We start from the raw sequence: 9,500 nt of genomic DNA on the forward strand, positions 1-9,500 counted from the left end.
AGCCTGCGATATGCAGTATGGAGGCTGGGGTAAAGTTATGCAGCTGGAGGCCGTAGAACTCCAGGAGCCTGCGGAGGAAGGATGGATTGGAAATCCGAGCCCCCTCAGCAAATAGAGAATGAAGCATACCCGCTCTCCCTTGGATTGGCTTGGAGAGCTCTCTGATTGCTCCCTGCCGTTATAAGTGGCTAGTCCAGCTTGGACGGGGACCATATACGCAGGCGGGAGAAACCCCTTGGTCTGCAACTCTACTAGTCGGCTGTGGGGGACAGAACATTTCTCCCAATCACCTGGCCTAGTGCGGAGCGACAGGAGGAACCGCGACGACCGGCCATGGTGGTATGGATTTTTTCGGGCGTGTTCTGATGGACTGGGAGGAGATGGTGTGATTTGGATCTGAGGATCCCCGTCTCTTTAAATAGGCAATTTACTCGCATGGTCGGGGTGGCAAATGTAAAAATGCCTCAACTTCTCGTATTCGCTCAACACGTGGAGACGACCATTATTGAAGCACAGAAGCCGAGGAGCGCGACATTGATGAGGAGTCGGGCACTGCTCATTACCACAATACTCTGGAGGATTTGGAGAAGATCCCGCCTTGCAATGCCGAAGACAATCTGTGCACCGGACTCATCGTCATTGAAGCCTGTTTCAATGGCTACTGAGGGAGTCCTGGACTAAGGGGTCCTCGAACACCCGGACTATATACTTCGGCCGGACTGTTGGACTATGAAGATACAAGATTGAAGACTTCATCCCGTGTCCAGATGGGACTCTCCTTTGCGTGGAAGGCAAGCTTGGCAATTCGGATATATAGATCTCCTTCTCTGTAATCGACTCTGTGTAACCCTAGCCCTCTCCGGTGTCTATATAAACCGGAGGGTTTAGTCCGTAGGACAACAACAATCAGAATCATAGGCTAGCTTCTAGGGTTTAGCCTCTACGATCTCGTGGTAGATCAACTCTTGTAATACTCATATCATCAAGATCAATCAAGCAGGAAGTAGGGTAGTACCTCCATCTTGAGGGCCCAAACCTGGGTAAAACATCCTGTCCCCTGCCTCCTATTACCATTAGCCTTAGACGCACAGTTCGGGACCCCCTACCCGAGATTCGCCGGTTTTGACACCGACAACCTCCTCGATAACATAAGGGCCTTCCCATTTAGAGAGAAGTTTTCCTGCAAAAAATCTTAAACGAGAGTTGAAAAGCAACACATAATCACCTACATTAAACTCACGCTTTTGTATCCTTTTGTCATGCCATCTTTTAACTTTTTCTTTAAACAACTTGGCATTCTCATAGGCTTGGGTAATAACCTCTTCTCACCAGCAAGTTCGAAATCATACTTGAGCTCTTTAATAGCCCAATATGCCTTATGTTCTAGTGCGAGAGGTAAGTGACATTCTTTTCCATAAACTATCTTATACAGAGACATACCCATAGGATTTTTATATGCAGTTCCATAGGCCCATAATGCATCATCAAGTTTCTTGGACCAATTGTTTCTAGATCTATTAACAGTCTTTTGCAAAATTAATTTGAGTTCTCTATTACTCAATCCTACTTGACCACTAGACTGTGGGTGATATGGAGATGCAATTCTATGATTAACATCATACTTAGCAAGCATTTTACGAAAAGCACCATGAATAAAATGTGAACCACCATTAGTCATTAAATATCTAGGGACTCCGAACCTCAGAAAAATAACTTCTTTAAGCATCTTAATAGAGGTGTTATGATCAGCACTACTAGTTGGAATAGCTTCTACCCACTTAGTTATGTAATCAACAGCAACTAAAATATGTGTATACCCATTAGAGGCAGGAAAAGGTCCCATATAGTCAAAGCCCCAAACATCAAATAGTTCAATAGAAAGAGAATAATTCATAGGCATTTCCTGGCGTCGACTAATATTACCAATTCTTTGACATCCATCACAAGACAAGACAAACTTACGGGCATCTTTGAAGAGAGTAGGCCAATAAAAACTGGATTATAATACCTTATGTGCAGTTCTATCTCCAGCATGGTGTCCTCCATATGCCTCGGTGTGAGACTTCCGTAGGATCTGTTCCTGTTGATGCTCAGGTACACAATGTCTAATAACACCATCTACTCCTTCTTTATAAAGGTGTGGTTCATCCCAGAAGTAATGTCTTAAATCATAAAAGAACTTTTTCTTTTGCTGGTATGTGAAACTAGGTGGTATAAATTTAGCAACAATGTAATTAGCATAATCAGCATACCATGGAGCAGTTCGAGAAGCATTTATGACAGCTAATTGTTCATCAGGAAAGCTATCATCAATAGGTAGTGGGTCATCAAGAGCATTCTCTAACCTAGACAAGTTGTCTGCAACGGGGTTCTCAGCTCCCTTTCAATCAATAATATGCAAATCAAATTCTTGTAGCAAGTGAACCCATCTAATAAGTCTAGGTTTAGCATCTTTGTTTTCCATAAGATATTTGATAGCAGCATGATCAGTGTGAATAGTTACTTTAGAATCAACAATATAAGGTCTGATTTTATCACATGCAAATACAACTGCTAAGATTTTTTTTTTCAGTAGTAGCATAATTTCTCTATGCAGTGTCTAGAGTTTTACTACCATATTGAATAACATTTAGTTTCTTATCAACTCTTTGCCCTAGAACAACACCTACAACATAATCGCTAGCATCACACATAATTTAAAATGGTAAATTCCAATCAGGAGGCTGAACAATAAGTGCAGTGATCAAAGCTTTCTTAAGTATTTCAAATGCTTCTACACAATCATCATTGAAGACAAAAGGAATATCTTTTTGCAATAAATTAGTTAGAGGCCTAGAGATTTTAGAAAAGTCCTTAATGAACCTCCTATAAAAACCGGCATGACCAAGGAAACTTCATATACCTTTAATGTCCTTGGGACACGACATCTTTTCAATAACATCAACTTTAGCTTTATCAACTTCAATACCTCTTTCAGAAATTTTATGCCCCAAGACAATGCCTTCATTAACCATAAAGTGGCACTTTTCCCAATTCAAGACGAGACTAGTGTCTTCACACCTCTGCAAAACCCGATCAAGGTTGCTCAAGCAATCATCAAAAGAGGATCCATAAACGGAGAAATCATCGATGAATACCTCACAAATCTTTTCACAAAAGTCAGAGAATATAGCCATCATGCATCTTTGAAAGGTAGTAGGTGCATTACATAAACCAAAAGGCATACGTCTATAAGCAAAAGTACCGAAAGGGCAAGTAAAAGTAGTCTTTACTTGATCGTCCGCTCACACAGGTATTTGAGAGAAACCAGAATAACCATCTAGAAAGCAGAAATGTGTGTGTTTGGATAGTCTTTCTAGCATTTGATCAATAAAAGGTAAAGGGTAATGATCTTTCTTAGTAGCTTTATTCAATTTACGGAAATCAATTACCATCCTATAACATGTAATAATTATTTGCGGGATCAATTCATCTTTATCATTAGGGACTACAGTAATACCTCCCTTCTTAGGGACACAATGGATAGGACTTACCCATTGACTATCAGCAACGGGATAAATTATACCCACTGACTTACCCACTCAAGGAGCTTTAGTATTTCCTTTCTTAACACTTCTTCAATCTTAGGATTTAACCGTCATTGATGATCTCTAACTGGTTTGGCATCATCTTCCAAAATTATTTTATGTTGGCATAGAGTGGGACTAATGCCCTTAAGATCATCAAGAGTATATCCAATAGCAGCACAGTGCTTCTTCAGAGTTTTCAATAATCTTTCTTGTTCCTTCTCTGAAAGGTTAGCACTAATAATAACAGAATGTATCTTTTTTTCATCAAGATAAGCATATTTAAGAGTATTAGGTAATGGTTTAAGCTCAAACACGGGATCACCCTTGGGTGGAGGAGGATCCCCTAGGATTTCAACAAGAAAGTTGTGTTTCAAAATAGGACCCTGTTTAAAAATACTTCATCTATCTCCCTTCTTTCATTCATGAACATATCATTTTCATGGTCTAGCAAATATTGTTCTAACGGATCATTAGGAGGTACGACAATAGAAGCAAGACCAATTATTTCGTCCTTACTAGGTAATTCTATATCATGGGGCTGTCTAGGAAATTTAGCAAAATTAAACTCATGTTTCATATCCCCCAAGCCAATTGTAACAACATCCTTTTCACAATCAATCTTAGCATTAACAGTATTCAAGAAGGGTCTGCCAAATATAATGGGACAAAAGATATCTTGTGGGGAACCAAGAACAAAAAATCAGCAGGATATTTAACTTTCCCACACAAGACTTCGACATCTCTAACAATCCCAAATGGTGAAATTGTATCTCTATTGGCAAGCTTAATTGTAACATCAATCTATCTATCTATCCATCTATAACTCTATAACTATACTAATTAGGCACTCCCTAATAATTTCCACGTTAATTAGAAAATACGGGCCGTTAATCTGGTGGGACCAAGTTATAACGGTGGATATCCATCCATATTAACTTGCAATCTAAGAAAAACATGTTACGAAGTTTGTAAAAAAATAGTTATAGTTAACGTTGTTCTGAAAAAAACGTACCACGTTACACAATTTAAGCTAGCTACTTTCGTACATGTAGATAACAGATCGTGAGATATGAACCGCAAAAAATAAAAATAAAAAAACCATGAGATATAGAGTCCTAAAATTGTACATCTAGATAACAGATCATTAGATATATAGTCTCCTCAAATGGTCTATTTCTTCCCCTGAAAAAAACATCTCTTTCTTCATCATGTTCGCATAAAGATGATTTATTTAGTCTAGCAGGCTAGGGTTCCTAGACCTCTTGACCCCACATCACGTTTCAACAAAGGTAGATGTCAGGCGAGGCAGCTATAGATGGTTGTGATGGAGGACGGCATCGTGAAGATGGGGGTTGGGCGCATGCTGCGTCATGCTCATAGCCAGGTTGAGCTGGTCCAAGGGGCCCGAGTCCATGTGCATCTCTAAGACCGTGTCGTCATCAGTCATCAACCGCAGCGCCGTCCACCTCTACACGATCGCGACCATTGTGCTACCCACGGATTGAAGCAGCTCCATGTAGGACACATCTCACCCAATGTCAATTCATCATAGTTCAGCTCCGGCGGCTCCGTTGTGCTCAGCCTGTCGCACCCTGGCGAGCTTGGCTTGCTATGGTGGATGTTTGTTTCTTCAGGTTCTACCATCTCAGCAATTTCTTCCAGAAGGTAGCGAACAAAACTGCCTCTGAATTGTGTATCTTGAAATTTCGATTCCTCTTTTCATGATTAAAATGTTAGTTCAGGAGAATGCAACATGGTGAATCAAAATCTGCACACACATCTGCATTTTGATCCTTTGGACCTATGTAGCTGCAATCTCTTATTCTTCTTTACTATCGCTCCATGATGGCTGAGTCTTTTCGGCCCCTCTGATAATTTTATCACCGGCGCTTGGCGCTTACTTAGCCCATGGCACATGTATTCCTGATGTAAATAAAGACACGAAAGTCCTTCATGGTAAGCACCAACGTAGCTTGACTATGGTAATCTGCATAATTCATGGTGCACATCAACATAGCTTTCTCCTCCTAATATACATAGTTACTGCTCCCTTCCCATCACAATTTTCTTATATTATAATTCAATAAATTCTTACTAAAGAGTAGATCATAGTGAGATATCATTTTGGTCCATGACTATATCATCTAATGGCAATAATTTCATGTGAGGACACACTAGAGAGGCATGAAGTTGCAGGTTATGTCCGTACACCTGATGAGCACAATGCTCCTACAATGACCAAGCTGTGTGATTTATTATATTAGAACTTTTTTCTTGAACAAATAATCAAATATGTGTTAGTTACTATGTCAATTTCTCGAGCTCCTTTGCTAAGTATATCCGGCAAGGTCAATTTTTCCAATGCTCATTATGTAATTAATTTGTGGTCATAGTCAATCAAACATAACTGTTGCCGTGTCTATCAGGACATCTCAAACATCATCGTGCCAGGCTATGAGGGCAAGAATATGTATTGTTTGGGCCATTAACATGGTCATGTACACTGGATGAGAGCCAAGGACATTAACATTCTCAACTGATTGGAGTTGCCTTTCAAGTTTCAACCAAGATTCCTAAACTCGCATGATACAGCTTATCTAGGATGGCGTTGACATGAAGTCCATGTTCTTGATCATGCAGATTGTGATTATCCTAATGGCGCTCTTCATACCCATGGAGCAAAAAATTTGAAATTGCTGCGCGAGTTCAAGATCAACAAGGATGTCAGCCAGATAAATCATGTCTTAATCAACAAAACCGGTAGCAGCGGCGACTGTGATGGGTAAGACATTCAGTGTCAAGCAGAAGTTTCCCTAACCAATTTAGAATTTTCTTGGTGTTCATCATGGTACACTTATTAAAACTAAGGACAACATATTAAGATAGACCCTCATCTCCATGGGACGGATCTAAGGGGGGGCGTGGGGGGCGATACCCCCCCTCCCAACGATCGTCTCGTCCCTCGATATTGATCAGTTAATCGCTAATCTTTTGGTTTGCCCCCGTGTACAGCGCAGGCTTCGCCCCCCTATCCTCCCCCCCCCCATTCTCATTAATGTGTAAGCTTCAGCCCATATACAGCCCATTACATGCTAAAATAAAAAAATCAGCACAAAAGAAAATTGCCTAATAGGCCATCATGGAAGGAAAAGAGGCCTGTTAATTACAACACGCGGCCACGCCCTGGTTACGCACTCCCCTATCACTAATCTCTCCAAGCCGCCGCTGCTATTGAAACTGACGCCTGATATGGCTGCTGCGATCAGATCTCTTCTTCGGGTCGCCATGGAGAGAAGCGGAGAAGGGAAGGGATCGCCGGGATACAGGGGTGTCGATCCACGCACATGTTGCCGGTTCCCAGCGAAGAGGACGCATGGATGAACAACAACCACAAAAGGGGAAAAGGTAATTGTTTCTCGCTTCAGATTGGTTCTTTGCTTTAAAAATTATAGAAGTATAATCAGACAGATTTAGAATCAGTTATAACATTCCTACTTGTGCTTGTGTAAACATGAAGAAGAATAAGAGAGCAGGATCGATTCATAAATTTTCGATTCAGGTTTTGGGATTGGGTTCAGTCAGTGAAGTCCATCTTGCCAATTCCAATAAATAATAAGATTAGGTAAAATATTATTTACCCACATTGCATTACTACAAATTATTCTTTGATAAGTTTATCTGGTGTTTCTAGTGTTGTGAATTTTGTTTTCATTTGTCAATTTTCTATCAAGTTTGATCATGTGAATGCAATGAACAGACACAAAAAGGGTATGTTGACACCATGGCATCTCCATTAGACCAGACCCTAATTATTTTTTACAACGTAGCCATTGCGTATGAGACTTGGTGTGAAACCTCGCCCCCCCCTATGTCGAAATCCTGGCTCCGTCCCTGTCTCCATCATCCCAGAATGCTGCTTTGATGTCTACCAAGAAGAAAACACCAAGGACTAGGGATTACCTCGTGTCTACCAACGACTAAAAACATGTGACCTAGAAACAAGGTAATAAAACTTCTATTTCACCATAATCAATGAAAGGATGACTGTACCTTTCATTCATGAGATTTTTTATGGTTAATGTATGGAGAAAGAACAAAGGAGAATATACATTATAGCCACACATGCTTAGTTGGTGGAGCATGCTCCTCGGACATACCAGGCTAATTGATGTTTGCGAGTACGTATGGCAAATACCTTGATAGAAGTAAACAACATGGCAACAAGGTGATTGGATCTTCCTTTCCTTGAACAATCTATTTACATTTATTTCAAATAAGTTACCAACGACAAGTGAAAATAAGGGCACATCTTATGTTTTCTAAGTACACATGTTTCTCTTGCTTTGGTGTTCCTTTTTCTTGGGCTTCATTGAGTGCTAGCAGTGTCCATTGAGACAAGATTTATTTCAATCTAAGAGGCAACATGTTTCAGCTTAGATCACTATTAATTATGTGCTAACAGCAAAAAAAATACCCAACTATATCATTCACTCATGTCACTAACTTACTATCAATGGCGATCCCATGACGCCGCCTGTTGTTAGCAGATTAAAGCCCTTGGGTAACCACCTTAGCTTAGACATACTCATGCAGCTATGGTGCACCCTGCTGCAAGTTTCCTGTAGGGTCGCATCTTTTCGCACCTATTTTTACAAAGTTTTCTATATTCTCTATGATCTTATACTTATTTTTCAGGAAAGAGGAAGAAAGGATGATGATGTTGCATCCAAAGGCTAACTATACATCATTCTGAAAGCATAATAGTACGTACTCTGGTGCAAGATACAAGTGTGGAAATAATAACACCATAGTTTATTTGTGTGTCCACATGAATACAAAAAATGATTGTTCCCTCAACATTTTAACCACGTGTGATGATTCATGAATTTATAACACGATCCTAAATATGTGAATATTTTATTAGCTCCATCATGTATTGATAAAGTTTTTTTAGTAATATCTGTTAGAGACATAATCTTCACAATGTATATATACATGTACTTTGGACATAAATGAACTTCCATAGTTGCTCTCTAATTTGTAGTCAAACAATCAAAATAGTTAAGAGAACGATTAAAAACAGATTAAATAATATATTCTATAAGGCAAGACAAATCTACGAGCAATTTTGTTGATTGTTTACATCGAAATGGAAGTCCTATGTGCTACAACGTCACATGTCTGCATCAACTGTACAATTAATTACTCTATGCAATATTGAAAAGATTTACTATGTTTCAAATTACCAAGCATAAATATAATATGCATTTCATGTTATATGCATGAGTCCTAAAGATAGACCATGTCTCGAATAACTATGTCAGCAGAAATATGCATTCCAATGGTAGCTGTAGCAATCCCAAATAGATTGTACCAATTCAATTCGCATAGATGATGCAATAACATCCAATGGAAAAATTCAAAGATAATAGAGAGATAACAATACACAAAAAGCTACAATTCATACATATATCTTCCAATCATGTAACTTATTGCAGGAAATAATCGGTACAAAATCAAATAGTATAACTCCATACTTCAAAGACATATTTATGAAGTTTTTTTCTCCATTTCTTACTAGCCCGTGCGAATGCACGGGTGGACGACTAGTCGCTTCTAATTCAGCGGGTGCAATATCATGCATAATTTCTTCATATAAGGAAAAAGGTATTGCACTAGCACTAGCACCCATATCACATAAGCCATGATAACAATGATCTCCTATTCTAATAGAGATAACATGCATGCCTACAACAGGTCTATGTCTCTTAGCATCGGGTCTAGAAATATTAGCAGCTTCATCACAGAAATAAATAACATGCCCATCAATATTATCAGCCAAGAGATCTTTTACCATAGCAATACTAGGTTCAACTTTAATTTGCTCAGGAGGTGTATATGATCTAGTATTACTTTTACGAACCACAGTTG

This window comes from Triticum dicoccoides, chromosome 7B (assembly GCF_002162155.2).
Source record: "Triticum dicoccoides isolate Atlit2015 ecotype Zavitan chromosome 7B, WEW_v2.0, whole genome shotgun sequence".
Lineage (NCBI taxonomy): Eukaryota > Viridiplantae > Streptophyta > Magnoliopsida > Poales > Poaceae > Triticum > Triticum dicoccoides.